The sequence below is a fragment of the Solanum dulcamara genome, chromosome 5, assembly GCF_947179165.1.
Source record: "Solanum dulcamara chromosome 5, daSolDulc1.2, whole genome shotgun sequence".
In the NCBI taxonomy this organism is placed as follows: Eukaryota; Viridiplantae; Streptophyta; class Magnoliopsida; order Solanales; family Solanaceae; genus Solanum; species Solanum dulcamara.
The window spans coordinates 7,591,010-7,610,219 of NC_077241.1; the positions used below are offsets into that span (position 1 = coordinate 7,591,010).

General features: G+C 34.5%; 1 long non-coding RNA gene across 1 annotated transcript; it reads left to right on the top strand.

Moving 5' to 3' along the window:
* The first annotated feature begins 8,856 nt into the window (after positions 1-8,856).
* Positions 8,857-11,352, top strand: LOC129890396 (uncharacterized). Its single transcript, XR_008767021.1, has 3 exons — positions 8,857-8,963; positions 9,058-9,149; positions 9,717-11,352. It is a non-coding gene; the product is annotated as an uncharacterized LOC129890396 (long non-coding RNA).
* Positions 11,353-19,210: the final 7,858 nt, after the last annotated feature.

The window sequence follows — 19,210 nt, forward strand, 5'->3', positions numbered from 1 at the left end:
TATCAAAGATGGGCTCAAGACCGGAAAAGTAGCCCGTGTAGCCTTTTCAACTAGGTCTTCAGGACTGTTTAAAAAGAAAAGAGATGATGTATCTACCATCTCCTACACCTGAAGGGAGGAGGTTTGCCAACAGCAAACCAGGAAAACCTACAACTTTCAAGACCTATCCACGAGATCCACAAAATCCATACCAAGTTTACTACACCCAACCAAACTACCAAACCCCACCTTCCAGTTACCAAACTCCACCCCCAAACTACCAAACCCCAACTTCCAGTTACCAAACTCCACCCTGAAATTATGAAGCCCCGTTCCAAAGTTATCAAACTCCACCTTCTTACTACGCAGCATCATAATACCAAATTACCCCGCCAAACTACCAGACTTCAACACCAAAATATCAAACCCAACAGTATCCAAGATTCCAAACTCCCGCACCTCTTCGCCAAAATCATCCAAGTTATCATCATGTACCCCCACCCTTGCAAAATAACTACAACCTTTCCCAATCTAATTTTGAGAATAGGCCCGCTAGGACTTTTACTCCTCTAGTGGAAAGTCGGACTAAGTTGTTTGAAAGATTAAGAGATGCAGGCATTATTCATCCCATTGCACCTAAACTGGTTGATACAAGCTCTAGATTCTACAGAGCTGACAAAACATGTACGTATCATTCCAACAGTGTCGGGCATGATACTGAAACTTGTATCAATTTGAAGCACAAGATTCAGGATTTAATTGATTATGAGGTCGTTACTCTCCAAACCGCCGCCCCTAATGTCAACAGTAATCCTTTGCCGAAGCATGGAGGGGTTAATATCCATATGATTGAGATGGAAGAAGATTGGTGTGGAACAAAAGCCATAGTCCCAGCCTATCATAACAGTCTTGAAATGGTTGTGGCTTCACTTAGCATAAAGGAGAAATTGAATTTTGTGATTTTGACACCTCAAAAGGTTGTTGCTTTGGTGCCGAAAGAAATTCCTAACCAAAAGAAGTTCGTGATCGAAGCTGCAGCAACTCAGGGAATGACGCGGTCTGGTAGGTTTTACACTCCAGAAGAATTGGCTCAAGGGGGTCATAAGAAAGATCAACAAAAGAGACCGATCAGTGAAGCTGAGGCTGAAGAGTTTTGGTGGAAGATGCATCCAAAAGAGTATTCTATAGTGAAACATCTGGAGAAAGTACCTGCCTAAATTTCTGTGTGGGCATTGTTGATGAGCTCACAACAGCACAGACATGCTTTGATGAAAGCTTTGGATGACACTTACGTACCTGTGGGTACAGGTGGAGATAATCTGGCTGCTATGGTGAGTCAAGTCATTCAAGGACATCGCATCAGTTTTAGCGATGAAGAGTTGCCTCTTGAAGGTGTGATGCATAACAAAGCTCTTCATATCACTATTAAGTGTCGAGAAAAGATCATGAATCGGGTATTGATATATGATGGATTGGGTCTTAACATTTGTCCTTTGTCGACCCTCAAACAATTGAACTTTGATTTGGGAAAAGTCTGACAGAACCAAGGTAAGGTTAGAGCTTTTGATGGGGGTCAAAGAGACACATTAGGAGCTGTGAACTTGGGTATTCAGGTAGGTCCTGTTGATTTTGTTGTAGAGTGCCAGGTGATGGACATCACCACCAGCTACAACCTATTATTAGGAAGACCATGGATCCATATGGCTGGAGCCGTGCCCTCTACTCTCCATCAGATGAGAGTCCCGCTCTGTTGGAAAAGATCCCGCTCTGGCGGGAATAACTGGCGGTATAGGCAGAACAGAGAGCTCGGAGTTTGTACTCCAAGCCCCCTTTCACAACACCCCTCCTTCAAGGACGTATTAAAATATACTCAACACACAAACTTCGATTCTGAGAGTTTTACTCGCCCGAATACGATTTTGCGTAGTCGTAATTGCTCTATATCATCTTGGCTATCAGCCTGTCTAATCAATTTATAAATTTGACCTCCCATCATTCACGTGATCACCCTAGGCTTCACCTAACTCAGAATTCGTCTAAATTTGGCCTAGGCTCAATTTTTTTGAAGTTACTATCCAAAATTTTCTGGGCCGAAATTTTTTTCCATTGGCTTATCCCTAACGACGGGAGCAGGTCGTTACACACATTATTTTACTGCATATATATCTGTTGACATTTTGTCCTTACACATAAATAAAATAATTAGATCCCATAAGCTTTGAACAACATACATATGCATCTTTTATTTTATATAATATTTTAACACTTTTGTTATTATTATTTTCATGAAAACTTTATTTTATCGAATATTTTCTCAAATTATATTTACTATACATCACACATAGTGCTATATTTTACATCCTATCTATTGACTTTTATTTATTTATTTATTTTTACATCTTAATTCTATATATGTAAATAAAGTAACAAATTATCATACCCTTTAAACTCAACTTTTATACATAGAGAGATTGCAAATTTTCACATATTTCAAATACATTTATTTATTGTATCTCATTTTTTACAATAGATATCTTACTATTAAATTTTTCATGGATATTGTAGACATATGTATGACATACCTTGTATTCTCACCCTTTTTCTCAAATTAATGAAAACTTTTCTTACCAATATTTTCTAAAGAAAATAAATGAATAAATATCCCTAATCATTTTTCTACAACTAAATTTAAGGACTATCTTCGGATAGGCTCTGAGGGATTCTTAACACCTTCTCATGATTTAAATAATTATATATAGGTAATGACCCATTAGGTTGTTTTGAAACTAGAGCTTTTATTTCATAGAAGACTCAATTCGTAAATTTTTAATGGGTATTTTGGCTATTCGATAACTATGGTTATTTAGTTGAGGGGTAACTTTAGATAATTTATTTAGTTGGTAGGCTAAATTTATAATTTATTTAATACCCTATACTATTTGTCCCATATTTATTAAAATAAAGTAGAATAGGATTTGATATTGTCCTTTTGTGAACTGGTACGCACGAATACGAATTGGGAAGAAATGCTGCTTTTCAAGTAAAAAACTAATTGAGCCTCCAATTCTTAAACTTGATACTGAGATTTGTGACACCATGCATACATTTGTATATTACAATTTAAATTGAAAGGGTCTAAAACTATTTTGTGGTTGTTGTTCATATAGTTGGCCAGTGTGTCGCCCATTATAGCTAATGATAATAAAGTTATGGAATCTTTTAGTTAGAAGTTAATGATGACAACGGCTCTAAGGAATTAGTTATTAGATATTATATCTATTATCATATATGAATATGATTGCAGAAAGTTAAGGGTCTAGAATGCCTCTTTGAAGCTAAGGTATTGGGTGTATAGTTTGGTTAAGAGAATTTACTCGTTGTTTATCACATTATACTGCAAATTTTGGCATAATTATATAGGTAATTAAATATTAGGTGTATTGTATTACATGAATATCATTAGATTTATGTTGTTTGGATAAATTGAGGCTTAACCCTAAGTTTGAGATTTAAAAAATTGGTTATAATAATATGGGTGTCTACGGACTTGTTTAGTTACAAATATTATATATTTGACAGATTGAAAATGCTCCAAGGCATTGAAGAAAGGGAAAGCTTTGGTGAATTAGCTTGCTTGATTTTGATTCTTCTGTCGAGGTAGATTATGGTTTATTTTATATCATAGATAGACTCTTAATTATTGTGGTTTGGATGGTTGGTATGTTGTTGTGATTGGTCTAAAATCTCAAGACCGTGAAATCCATAATCTTGAACTTGCCCTATCAAAAATGGTGTCTTGAACAAAGAAGGCTTGATGAAATATTGTTAATGAAGTGGAATATAATAATAAAGAATGATAAATTAATTATGTTTGGATCGGATGTCACATTCCACCACGGTATATTTGGATCGGGTGTCACATTCCGGCATGGTATATTTGGATCGGGTGTCATATTCCGACATGGTAATATTAAAGGAAAATAAATTAAAATGACTTAATACTATCCAATCTCCAATAACTCATTTCCCATAAGAGCGTGATGTGGAGGCCTGAGTCCTCATGTGTGATCTTAATATTGTTGATTGTTTATGTAATTTTTCATTGTGTTGTCACTTGATTTTGATCTTGTTGGTTGTCACATGTTAAGTTCTATGAATGATTTCTCGTTATTACTTTATGCATATTGATCTCTATTTTGAGTCAGCCGATGATACCTACTCAGTACATGTTGTCCTGTACTGACCCCTACTTGTATTTTTCTTTTTTTTTATTTTATGGAGTGCAACGAGTGTTCCATCGACTTTGACTCGACCTCAACTCTAGACAATGTCCAGCACATCAGGTTTCAGGGTGAGTTATTCCTTCTAGCTCGTGTTGGATTCTCTTGAACATGGCATGATGTCCTTAGTTTTTGAACACATTAAGTTATTTATTTATTCTGGTGTTTGATATTTTTAGGCGTAGTATTTTAGAATTAGATGTCCTTAAAGTGATGACCTTCAGATTTTGGGAAAATGTATCTAATAGACTTTAGTGGTTTAATTACTCTTTACTCTCATAAATTGAGCTTCCGCGTTATTGTCATATTTTATAAGTTGAGGTTTCTATCGTTGGTTCTCCCACTTAGGAGGTTAAGTGTGGGTGCCATTCATGACCCATTTTGGGTCGTAACAACATATTAACTTCTAAAATTATAATAATTTCACAATCATAACTAAATATTATCTTACATATATATATGTATATATATATAGATAGATAGATAGATAGATAGATAGATAGTTTGCTTTTGGTTATAATACGTTCTTTTGAGGTTTATGAAAGAGAAACATTAACTAATAATTAAGATATTTGTGGAAAGTAAATAACTGAAGGGAGTAAATAAGGAATTGAAATCCAATTCATTTATTTTTGCCTAATTTCAGATTTTTTTTAATTTTTATTTTATTTTATAAATATTCTATTGTTAAGTTGGTGAAATATCAAACTACTGTTATATATGAGCAATTTGGGTGCCTAAATTGTATAGTTAAATTTTTACCCCTTAGTAAATGGTCCTTCCACCAGAAAATGAAAAGGCTTTCGTCCACCCTCAGTAAATGGTCGAGAATAGAATTCGGTGATATTTTTGCCAAGGTTAAAGAATATGAAGATTTGGTGAAAAGTTCCAAAGACAATCTAATAGCGTCTAATAATGATGAGAACAGGATGAAATTGCATGCTCTCAATGCCGAATACATCAGATTTCTAAAATTAGAAGAAAACATTCTCAACCAAAAAACTCAGCTTCATTGGTTTAAGGATGGGGATGCTAACACTAAGTATTTCCATGCCCTAATTAGAGGTAGAATAAGACGGTTATTTATTCACAAGATTACCAATGAGGAGGGAGATTGGATTCAGGGTGATGAACCGATTGTTAGAGCTGCTTGTGATCACTTTCAGAAAATATTTACCGCTGAAGTTTGAACTACATTCCTAGAATGGTTACAGATGTTCAGAATGATAGTCTTCAAGCCATGCTTAGCCTTGAGGAATTGAAACATGTGGTTTTCTCCATGAATCTTAATTCTGCAGCCGGTTCGAATGGTATGAATGGAAAAAATTTCCAAGCTTGCTGGAAAATTATTGTGGTGGACCTACTAGCAGTGGTTAACTCCTTCTTTTGTGGTCATGCTATGCCTAAATTCTTTTCGCATGCTTGTTTTGTCTTACTCCCAAAGTAGACCATCCGAATACACTTTCTGATATAGACCCAGTAGCCTCAGTAATTTTACCAACAAGATCATATCAAAGCTTATTTGCCTCAGGCTTGCTCCTATTCTTTCTGGTTTTATCTCTCCTAATCAGTCGGAGTTTGTAAAAGGAAGAAGCATCTCAGAAAATATCATGCTAGCACGGGAGATTATTCATGATATCAGGAAGCCTACTATTGGAGAGAATGTGGTTATCAAGTTAGATATGGCTAAAGCATACGATAGATTTTTATGGTCCTATACTTGTCTAATACTGAGAAGAATGGGATTCGGTGAGACCATCATTGATATGATTTGGTGAATCATGGCTAATAATTGGTACTCTGTCATTGTTAATGGGTCTAGACATGAATTTTTTTCACTCGATCAGAGAGCTCAGACATGAATTTTTTTCACTTTGTCATTGTTAAAAGATAATTTTGATTAATCAAAGAAAGTATAATGATGATCAAAGCGTAAAACATGAAATGACAATTGATACTATCATAACGTTAAACAGAGAATTTGCATTTTACATCCTATGTGTCGGGTAAATCAAATATCATGGTATATGTATCTCTATAATATTTTGGGCTTTATGTAATATTATATTAATTTCAAGAGTATGAACTAAAGTCAATTCTAAAAAATCAATGCAGAAACATTAGAAAATAGGCTACTCATTCATAAGACTCTAACTATTTTAAAGCAAATCGCATAATCAATTTAAGAAAGAATTATTAGTTTCAACTTCAATTTGAACTATTTTTTTTTTAAAAAAAAATACATCTAAGCTCATTTTTAATATATTCCTACACGGAAGAAATGGCAAATAAGAAAACATTTTTAATCCATCAAAAAGAATTGTATTTTGGCATGTGTAATAATTTTTCTTTAAAAAAAACGTAAATTTCAATTTTAAGAAAAAAAACATATTAAACCAATAAACATTACATAGCTCCATGATGTTACTTCTCCAAAAAAACACTCACTGACTATGTAACAACAATAATATGAAGCACTGATAATCGTTATAAGTAAATTAACATCTAAATTGACGTGTGTGATTATTTTCCTTTAAAAAAAAAGTAAAAATTTCAATCTTAAGAAAAAAGTACTAAACCAACAAAACATTACCTTCATTATTTAACTCCATTATATTACTTCTCAATAAAAATTTGCTTCCTGCATAACAACAACAACAACATGAAGCATTGATAACCTTCATAAGTAAATTAACAACTAAGTAAGTAACTGTTCAAATCCAAAATAAGATTTGTTGGGTTTAATTGATAGGTTGAATAGGAAATGGAGGGAAAAAAAGTGGAGGGAAAAATGATTTGTTCTCTCTTGCTTTATGAAATAAGCATTAGTCCCACATAGGTGGTGGAAAGAAAAAGTCTCCTACTTAAAAGTAAAAGCACTCCTTCATATTGTTAAAGGGTCAAGAAGAGGGTCTCCCCTTGCGCCGTCGTCGTCGTCGCTCGCTCGGCTCGGCTTCGGTCAATTGATTAATAATTTTTTTGGACCAAATTTCCTTTAATTTTTTAATTAATTAATATTATTTATTATTTAATTAATTAAGTGGAAAATCCTGACCCGTGACCCGACCTTCCCGGATTAATTTAAAAATTATTTCCCTCCGTTTTTTCCAACGAATTTTTGAAAGGTTGCCTTGTTCGAAAAGTTGCAAATCTTTTCTCAACAGGCAAACATTTTCCCAACAAGTGCCTTTTCTTAAAAGGTGCAAACAGGCTATATATATCTGTTAATCCTCAGAATATTCCATACGAAATTTCTGAAATAACATCTTCTTCTTCTTCTTTCTGCACTTCCTAAAATCGTGTGATATACAACCTTCGAGTGGTTCGCAGTCACTAGAATTTGCAGTACCTCTATTTTGGTTAGTAAATCGTTTTATCTTGGGAGGAAAGATTCCAAAACCTCGGGTACGTTGAGGGGAATAATTTCCTTAAGGACACACTGTGTATTCAGTGGGCTCGATTTTGTTCTTACAATAATTTTTCATATACTATTATTATTTTCAGTTTCAGTCCAGATTCTGTCTTTTATTACTTTCAAAAGTTATTGTTACTATTTAATATTTTTCCATACATTTTAATAACAAGATTAAGATTATAGTCCTAAGAATGCAAAGAAAAGATAGTGAAAATTAGAAGGAGATGAAGGAATCATATAAGGAAAAAAATTATGTATCTGAGCAAGAAAGGAGTCAAAAAAGGTTTCTAGTCTTTATTGATTTTAATTTGATATAGGTGTAATTGTATAGTATTGGTGAAATTAAAAATTACAATTGAAAAATAAAATGAAAAAAATAAAATCTCTTCAGGCTGAGGCGCGGATATCTCGTTCTCTTTAAGGAAATTCAAGTTCACTGCAACAAAACTTGTCACCGATCCAACAGTAATTTTTTTAACTTGTATCCTCCGTGATACAACAATCAAATCATAATGTCTAACTCAACAAATTTTGAACAAAAGTTGAGTCCAAAGCTTCACATAAACACCACATCCCTTTAACTAATAAGAACTCTTTTTTTTAAACTAACTTTTATATATGCATTCTATAGTTTCCTGTACACAAAATAAAATAAGACCATCACTCTTTATAGATAATAAAATCTTCCTTGCAATAAATAGAAAAAATATAGAGACATTTGTTATATCCCGTATTTTATACGGTTGGATATTTCAAGGTAGTCATGGTAAGGTTAAGGGAATGACCATCTTCCAATTTTTTTTTATACAAGTTGGTTATGAATATTATTTATGAACATTAGTAGTGTGGAAATATTGGGAAAGGCTAAGGGCAAAAAGAAAAATTCGCAAAGTGGCCTATGGTAATATTGTGGAATGCTAGGGGTAAAATGAGAATTTCACAAAGTGTTCAAGAAAATTCATGTAGGGGTGGGCCCCACATGCCACATGGCAGCCCGCCATTGGAGGAGAGAGATGTGTTGGCCCAATGAGGGATTGACACGTGTCACCACTTAGGACTTGACATGTGTCACCACTTAGGGGTTGACACATGTCACCCCTTAAAGTAGCCTATATATATATATATATATATATATATATATATATATATATATATATATGTTGATGACTTTTAGTCATCAATATCTCATAAGTTCCATTTCTTTCAAGAAAAGTCTAGAAAATAAAAGAAGAGAAGAAGAGAAGCTCTAGACTAGAGAGAAAGACCTATGGATTTGGAGGAGAAAAGAGGTAAGTTTTCCAATTTCGTTCCGTGAATTAATTATATAAGGTATACCATGATGTTATGAAGGTATTGTTAATGAAAATTTATGGTTTGGAGCAGCACCAAAATGTCACCAAGCAGTCTCAAAGTTCTAGCCGCGCTAGGAGAGCTTCTAAGGCAAGTTTCGACGAGTTTGACGAGTTTTGGGCAAGGTAAGGGTTTTCCTTTCAAGTTGGAGTTTATGATGTTGTTATGAGGTGTATTACATGTCCTAAATATGGCTGGAAGTAGAGAAATTGTATAAGGATGCTTGATGTTAGAAACTACTAAATTAAAGTCGTAGTAGTTAAATCGAAGTCGAATAGTGTGTTGTCGTTGTGGTGCTGCGGTTGCAGCTGGTTGGGTTGCATGTTGCAGGGATTTAAAGTGTTTTAAAAAGGGTGTGGGTGCTGCTGGTTGCAGCCACACGACCCCCCGGTTGGTATGGTTAAAGATTTTATGAAATAAAGGTTAAAAACTCTATTTTGATATCGTAGTTTTATGCTAGTTGTTTGGAGCTTGTGTTGTGTAAAGTTGAGGTGATTTGATTGTATATATACTGCTGGTTGTTATTGTTGATATGGTTGTTGACATGGTGGCCGAGTTGAGATCTCGGGGATGGTGTATTTATAGGGGAGATGCTGCCGAAATTTCGGCAGATTGGAAATTAATTTATTTGAAGGATTAAGACAAGTATATGGTGGTGAATCTAATGAATATGTCAACTCTCTTGAATATAGAAAAACAAGTTGGACGCATAAGCGTAGCTAGTAAGGCGCGGCACAGGTATGTAAAGCTAACTGTTCCTTCTTTTGGCATGTATTTGGCATAAGTATGTAAGGCTTACCCTTTTCTTTCAAGGCATGATTCCGATGTTATGGTTTCATAAGTGCTTCCATATTTTCTTTGTTTTCAAAAGCTAGGTGTCAATGGTCCCAAGGAAATGACTTCTTATAACCCGTCAATGTTTTCCAAAATATCTATAGTTTCCCAAAACAAAGGTTTACCCTTCTTTCTCTTGGCATGTTTTGACATAAGTATATAGAACTACTCTTTCTTTTGGCATGGGTTTTTATGAAACAAGTATATGACATTTTATACAATTTCAAGGAAGTCCTATTCGTAGAGCCACTAGGATGGCCAATTTTCTTGAGTTTCCAAAGGATATTTTCTCGTGCTTAGATATGTGTATATGATTCCAAAAGTTTTATTGTGATATAATCCATGGAAATTTTCGAAAGGTACTTGACATGACTCTTGTCCTGATTTTTAAATCATAGCTCATTCTGATTATTCTACGAGTCTTGAAAATTAGTCCTATGTGCATATGTATACAATTTGGCGCCTTACAAGATTGTGACCTTATTCTACGTTCTCTTAATAGTATCCTTCGTTGATAGTCTCATCTTATAATAATTGTTCCTTCAAGGTGAGACAAAGCGACCATGGTTAGTCTATAATATAATCGGAGGTTACCGACCTTCCGTCACTCCGATAAATACACGACTTTCATTGGGCTCTCGTGCATGTTGTCTATATGTATATGTATATGTATATGGGGGATATGGGGAGGTGTATATGTGGCGCTATAGGCGCATTCCCACCTGATCAGTTGGAGTAATTTTCATCCCGGACGCGGGACATATGTGGGCGAGCCGACGTTGTTCGGTGATATGACTTTTATTTTCTATGTATATGAAAAAGAAATGTTTATAAAGATAAGACAAGCATGCATGGCATCCGGCCTAAAAGGCACTCATATGTACAGGTTGCTTCTCTACCTCATGATATATTCTATATTTCTATTATGTTATTATTCATATTTATATTCCTTACTATGTTACTATTCATGCCTTACATACTCAGTACAAAGCTCGTACTGACCCCTTTTTTCTTCGGAGGCTGCGTTTCATGCCGCGCAGGTACACTCAGATGAGTAGAAGCTATTGTAGAAGATGTTCCAGCGGGGTTAGAAACTCCACTTGTTCTGGAGTGCTGCCGAGTCAGAGTTTATGCGCTATGATGTTTCATTCGAAGTTAGAGACTTTGCAGACAGAGTCGTGGGTATAGAGTGTCAGCTTTGTAAGTGGTGTCACCAGCCGATAGGTTATTATGTCATACGTCACGAGTTTTATGGGATGATAGATTTTGGAGAAAAAAAAGATTCGAGAAGCTTAGCTATAGTTTTCATTTCTTATTGATGTAAAAATCTAAAGAGATTAAGTATGTACTATGAAGCAGCGGGTTCGCTCGGCTCCAAGCATGGGATCGGGTGCCCATCACACCCTATTAATATCGGGGTGTGAAAAAATTAATAAGATAAATGAATGTCTAAAGGTTACATAAGTTTAAAAAAAATGGCACTAATGGCCACATTTGACCACTAACTAATAAAGAAAGGCATATAATGCCGTGAACATGCAAATGCAATTGCTGCACAATTATGAGGGAAATGTAACTTAAGGAAATAAATATTATACATAAAAGGCTCCCTAAATGAGAGTTAATAAGGGCATGCAATGGCACCAATGGATAGAAAGCAGTGCAACAGCTACAATTTGCAAAGTGCAAGCAAGTTAATATAACTAAATATTAATATTAATATTAAAATGCTAAAAGACCAACATATAGTTATTGTCTTATGAGTATTTTGTAGAATTTGGTGTCATTGATTGATATTTTGTAAATTTATAAATGAGGAATAATTAAAGAAAAGGCTAAATGAAGGAGAAAAAAGATAAATAGGATCCTTGGCCATTGAGAGGTGCCACATCATTTCTTTTTTATCTAGCTATATATATATATATATATATATTGAGTCTTCACATAAAAATGGTAATTTTTCTTTTTTATCATTAGTGTAACTTGTCAAATTATTCGATCTTGAGATTAATGAAGAGACACCTAATCATTTAAGGTATTAAGATTCATCAACAATTAGCGTATTTTTGTGTTTTTGTTGGAAAATCGAACATAAAAGAATTAGTATAATATATGAAGAGATGAAAGCAAGAACAATAAGGAGACACAAGAGATGTGAACTTTTCTTATTTCTTCCATATGTTTTTCAAGTCTTCAAGTGTATACAACATAATCCTCAAGAGAGACAAAGAAGTCCAATGCATGTAAACAAGAGAGAAATTAAGTCAAATTGGGATTGAATTCTTAAGAAGTCTTGAACCAAATTTAACTTGAATTGGAGAAATGGAAGGCGATAACTTTCACCTATATAAACAACACCTTAACTAACTTTTGGAGTTTGAACACTCCTAAAGATCGAGTCCTAGGAGTGTTATCAGTTCTACACGAAGAGTCTTGAAGAAAAAGGTGTTGCTGCAACAGAGAACCTGTTCCTATCAAATTTGATATGTACAGTTTTTTAGTTTGTAATAGCCAATTTCTTGATGTGGTTGCAAGATGATTTTTGATTGCTTTCTTTTATATTGTAGTAGGTGTTTTTTATTATTATTATTATTATTAGTGACTTCAACTATATAGGATCTTGAAGATTAAGAGGGTAGAGGAGAAACTGTTAGGAACAGTTCGTATGGATTTCTCAAGGATGATTATAAACCTATATTGGAGTTAGGCTCAACTTTAATGGAAGAGATGGGAAAGTACATGCAAGGTAGGTCACAATTTTTTACTTTCTTGAGCAATGAGTTTTCCACTTAAAGTTCTTGTATTAATTTATTTTTCACTATTTACTTTCTTGTATAAGTACTCAAAGAACATGCCCATAAAACATTCAGAGTCAAAACAATCAAGGTCGATGTCATAGTAGCTAGTAAAGCCCACCCAGCACAAAAGCACTCGATCAAGCATCAAGTTGTGATCGGACAAGATACGGTCTAAATAAGTTTAGGGGTCCAACCATAGCAGTGTTGGAAAAAAAAACACCTATTAATTTCTGTTTTTTTCGAATCTTTTTCAAGCAGAAAATAACGGAGAAATTAAAAAGAATAACAATACAAAGATTTAACGTGAAAAACTCTCCAATTGGAGAAAAACCACTAGCCTCCCAGAAAATATTCACTATATGGAAATTCTTACACCATACAATACACAGTATTTTTCCTCACACACCCCAATTCCTAAAATAATATTATCAAAGAGATCTTCAAGAGAATTATCTCTAAACCTCTCCTCTAGTATACAAGGAATTGCATTTATGGTGATATTCTAAACCGAAGGAGCAAATCTCATTTTATAAGTACAAAAATAACACATTTTTCTTCTCTTCGATGTGGGATAAATTTTGCTTTAACTTTTCTTTGACTTTTCTTTTCAAAAAACGACATCAACAAGCAGAAGAACACAAGATCTTCGCACAATCATTATGTAATGTCGAAATGGTTTAATGGACCCTTATACTATTTGTATTATTGACTCTTCTACTTAACCCTTTTACCAATTGAATCCTTAAATTCAATTAAAAAAATAATTTAAACTCTTCCTACCTTGTGTGTAGTTTACTCGCCCTTAAATAGATGACATGTTAAATCCATCTCACTTAAATTAATGACATGCCATAATTATCTTCATTAACTATTTTTTAAAATTATTAACCAAAAATATTAAATAAAAAGTAAAATAATAAATTTTTAATTTATTCTTTCAAATAAAATTTGGGACTCCCACATAGCCACACCTCTAGACCAAATCGCCACCCCACATAGTAACAGTAACAGGCTGACTTATGTTACTGTTATCTAGAAGAAGACTAAGATCTCTCCCTCCCCCTTCCTCTTTGCCTTGTATTCTAGAAGATGATTCTTTTTCTTAAATTAGTCAAGCCTCTCTCATTGTTCTTTTATGTCCATCTAGAAGCTAAATAAGTTTGAACTTCCAATCTGTGTGACCCTTATATATATAAGCATTTGGATACAACTTCAACATTAATTAAACCCTCTCCTATATACATTCCTATTATGTTTTTTAGAGATTAATTAAATACACAAACTTTATACTATACTTTTTAGTTTGTGAGGCTGCCAATTATGAAAGGATCCATCAAAAAGAAGGATTTAAGGATATCCGAAGAGAAAGAAGATACTCTTTCGCTTTCTGATCTAATTCTTACTCATGATGATGATATTGATTCTGAAGAATGTGAAAAGTATTACGACTCGAAAAGCAATACTACTACTTCATCCGATGATGAAGACGTTTTCGAGTTCACTAGTAATTACAAGAATAATATCGTACTTCTTCCTGAAAACATCCTTTTTTGTGGGAAACTTATTCCTAACAAAAATAATCCCATGTTGTCTTCGACATCAAAGAAACGATCGTTTTCGTTGTCACGTAGAAATAAGTTCTTGGGATATAATCCAACTCATGAGATGGAATTGAAGGATCTCAAAAATCGATTAAATCGTAAAGTTGGAGATGGAATTAGTGATTATAATAAATATAGCAAAGGGAAAGGGAAAGGGAAAGGGATATTATGGTCATTGATCAAGACATTAAGTTGCACTAGTGATGGTGCATCTTACCATGCACAATCTGCAGTCAAAGCGTCCATTGGTTGCATCTCACTTGTCTAAACATTACGAGCCTTAGGAGTAACAACAAAATTGTGTTCAATCTTTGAAAATTAAAGTAGACAGCTTATGTCACTATATACTCCTTGGGATGCGATCTTTCGTGAATGAAGACAAGTCGGCTGCTTACTTTTCTTGACTCTAGAAGCATGCATGAGAGAGCTTATTATATTAGAACTAGCTTGCTGAATTAGAATATTCAATAATATTAGTATATATATATATAATACCTAACAACTTTATGTTCATATGTATTTCAAGAATTCGTTATTGTTCCAATTTTGATATATCTAAGCTCTTATTATTGGCACCCTTCCTAAAGGTGGTTGAGATTAGGGATGATCATGGTTTGATTATGATCGATTTTTGGTTAAAATCAAGATAAATTAATTTAATCAATTTTTAAATTATTAAAATTAAAACAAATATAATGAATACTTATCAGTTTTGGTTTGGTTATTTGGTTTCTAACATATACATAAATATATATTCTTTTCTTTTTTCTAGTATTATTTCTTGACATTAAACAAATAAATAAAAAAATAATTTTTTATTGGGTAAATGTCATATTATTTCATTAAAATATACTCATAAAAAGTCAAATATATTTAATTATGTTGTGTCTTAAATAAAATTAGAGATTTTCAATATTAATGAACTAAATATATGATAATTTTGTATAAGCTACTAAGCTCGAATTAATATTGCAAAGTTAAGGTTCTTGAAACTTTATCTTCCTTATCACACAACACAAGAAAGATTGACTAATAAAAAGATATAGATGAGTTAGAACCAAAATAAACTCAGCAATTGAAACGTATACTGGTTTTGATATGGTAATAGTTCACAACTTATTACCAAAAAAGTTCTATTTCAAAGGCCAAAAACAATGACTATAACTATACGATACAACTTTCACAACTAACATGATTTGTTTTAAAATGACTTGAGATGAATGAAGTACGTAATCTATAGTTAAGTAAAATACGAAGAGTACTAATTTAAAAGGCATATTGTATATATATAAATCGATTTCAAATGGAATATTTTGTTACTGAAACATGTAGAATATTTATATATTCTTTTTCATATCAAGAGTGTGTTGGGGAGGCCAAGGAAGATGGATTGAATCGATAGGCGAAAATTCTTTTTAGAAACAGTCAAAAAATAGAAAGACCAGTGTCTGATCTGCAGTCTGCTACTGCTTTTAATGGATAATACGATATTACTATTCTCCTTTCAACTTATTGGATCAAGAGGCCGCTTGGACTATGAGCCCGCTTAGCAAACTTCTATGTCTTAATAACATACTTAAAACAAAGAAAAAAAGGACCCATGATTAGATTTTTATCAACAATTTTTTTATATATAGAGAGAAAGAGTTAAAATTGATCGAATACTGATAAAATACGAGGCGAACAGGCTAATGTTGGTTTGTGAGCATTTTAATATTATTAAAATTATGTTAAAGTGTTTTTACAATTCCTTTGTTTCATTCCTATCAGAACGTTGCTTCTTATTTAGAATCCTTTTTTTTTGTTTAGTTGTAAGTAAGTGTTGGTACGTAGGAGCGGCGGATGATGATGAGTATATAAATCAATAAAAATTAAAAAAGAAGAAATAGGGTAGAATAAATCTATTCGGAGCTTTTGCTGGTTTTCAGATAGAAACTCCAATTTCTCTTTCTGCTTGTTGGGAGAATTCTCAATGGATTGGTTTTCACAAGTCGAGGTGAAAGTAAATGGGGACTAGAGAGAATAAAAAACCTCCTTATCAGAATTGGTCTCGTCCGATGCATGGCCAGGCATTATTCCTTACTCATTAGTGCCGACAATTTAAGCTCATTTTTTACTAACCTGCCCAACTCGCTCATTAAATATGGGTTGAGAGAGAGAGTTTTAAATATGGATAATATTTGGCTAATACTCATATTTAACCCATAAAATATCCGTATTTATCCATATTTTAGTGGATTAAATATGAGTATTTTATGGGTAAACTACGGGTCATATATTGGCGTTGCAGTTTTTACTCCAAACTTTCAAAGATGCGGCTGTTTTCAAGATTTTAGAAGCGATTTTTTAGCAATAACTTTGTTGTTTTTTTCAAGAATCACAGTGTCACGCCCCGGGAGGGTACCCTAGACGTAACCGGCACCCGAAGGCCATTTCTGACCTCCGAGCGAACCACTTGGTACAGTCACTCATTCATTCAAGCACATTCTCTTAACGGAAACTCAATTAAAGAAATACCTTTCATAACATAAGGGCCGAAGGCTAAACGTTTACAAATCAACAAGAGTAGTAAATTAAGACTCATCAAAATAACAGTTCAATCTCCCACACTCCAGTCTATGAAGCCTTTATTCAAGTCAAAAAGGTGCCAATGACAAGCCCATGGCTATCGATAATCTAAATAAAGAAAAGACAATCAAAAGCTGTACAAGAAGACCCAATATCCTCCAGGAACTAGGAGGACTCACCGACTGGTTGGGAGTGTAGTGGATCTTCAACGGAGCGCCGGTTGATGATCTCTTGTACCTGTCTCTACATCATGAAATGATGCAGGCCAAATGGCGTCAGTACATGGAATGTACAAGTATGTAAAATGGCCGAATACAACGAACATCAAAAAAGAATTAATCAACTCGGGGTCTCAACTCAAAAAGGATGACAACTCAATCAAATGTCCTAAGTCTAAACACGGATATGATCTAGACGGGACCAATCATATACAAATCAACTCAATCCGACTCAGAGTACTATCAACACCTATTTGGGAGTTTCTCTTAACCGACAACCATCACTTATGAGCCAGTGAAAGTACAACAAACCAACGTTGTTGCCGCGTCCGCTCATACTTTTCCAAGGCATGAACGAGTCAACAAATCATGGATCCAATCCAACCAGGTCCTATAATGTCAGGACAACTCTCTCGGGGAAGCATCCGACTTTAACGGTTCCATCCCCCCTATGTTTGGCGACGTAGTTATTGGGTTAGAGTATGGACTATACTCTTGCCCAATTTGGTGCTCGATACTTCTCCCAAGACTCAATGCTCATAAAAATCCATCCAATCAAATCACATCGACAAGTCTCATTACAACCTTGTCAACTCATCAACTCTATCACAATCAAATCTCAATCTCAATCATATCTTCAAGGAAGTGTTAAAATGCATATATGTACATCATCTAGATATAAAATCAATCATTACCTCCATCCATTTGAGAAAAATCTTTATGACTCATCACATCTTCAAGACTTCAAATCGACATTCTTATAATAGGCAACATGTTTAAGAAGATAGTATACTTTATCAAATCTACATAATTAATAAGACCAACAAAACATATTTATCAACTCATTTCTTCATCATCTCATACTCATATAAGGGCTCATTTTAGGAACCTCTTAGCTCAACAACATTAACACATAAATAATTAAATAAGATGGGAACAATACTCATTCAAACATGTACCATACCAAGAAACTCCATTTTCATGGATATCTAACCTCAAAACAAGAATACGACACATGGGTGGACTCAACCCATGTTTTGGATAGCCTTACATACCTTAGTGAAGACTTGGAGAAAACCTTGAGGTTGGGTCTTCAATGGAGGACTCTAATCTTGAAGCTTCTTGAAATCCCTTTTGGTTAGAAGTGGAGAAGAAGAGTAGAGAGAGAAACTAGGGCTTTTAGATAGAGGGAGGGGCTGAAGAAAAATAATCCCAAAATACACAAGGATTGTGTATATATAAATTTGGGAAATTTCCCAAATTGCCCTTTCTCTAATTTCTGAAAATTAGGCAAAAACGCCCTTGGCGCGATAGTGGCGCGTCGCGCCCTTACAGCGCCAAGGCCAATTATGCCTAAAACCTGCACAACTTTTAGTGGCGCATCGCGCCAGGGACCAAACTACTGAGGCATATTTCTGGCGCGATAGTGGCGCGTCGCACCCTTACAGCGCCAAGCCTATTGTCCTAAATCCTAGGAATTTGGCCTGAAAAAACCTGCACACTTTTAGTGGCGCATCGCGCTAGGGACCAAACTACTGAGGCATGTTTCTGGCGCGATAGTGGCGCGTCGCGCCCTTACAGCACCAAGGCCATTTCCCCAGCAGTTGTAACCCAGGCCAAAATGAAATCCATGTCGTGCTAGTTCATCTTCGGATCGTCATATCTTTTGACTCCGAACTCTAAAATTTACGTTATTGGTGGCGTTGAAAAGAAGACTCGACGACCTTTAATTTGATAGGTCATGGGCCACCCGGATTGACGTCTTTCGAAAGATAGGGTCGTTAAAAGTCGACCCTTACATGAACTCGTCCTAAACTTAGCCACGATGGATATTTTGGACTTAGCTCGGTCCTAGAGGCCCCCAATGACCCCACATCACCTCCAACGCTCTTAAATTTACCAGAGACTCATATCAACTCAAGCACATACTTTAAAATTAATATGATGGGCCCCCACACGTATGCAAAGAAGGCCCGAATCTTAGGAAAACCTTTGAGGGGTATTACACACAGTCACTGATTATCTGGATAGTCTCTCAATTTCTCCTCCCCTGAATCCTTCTTCCTCATATTCCCTCTTTCTCTTCTTTTTCTTTTCTTTGAAATTTAGGGTTAGGATTTGTGATTAATCTCCTGAAATCCTCCTCTTCGTTTCTGAATTCTATTGT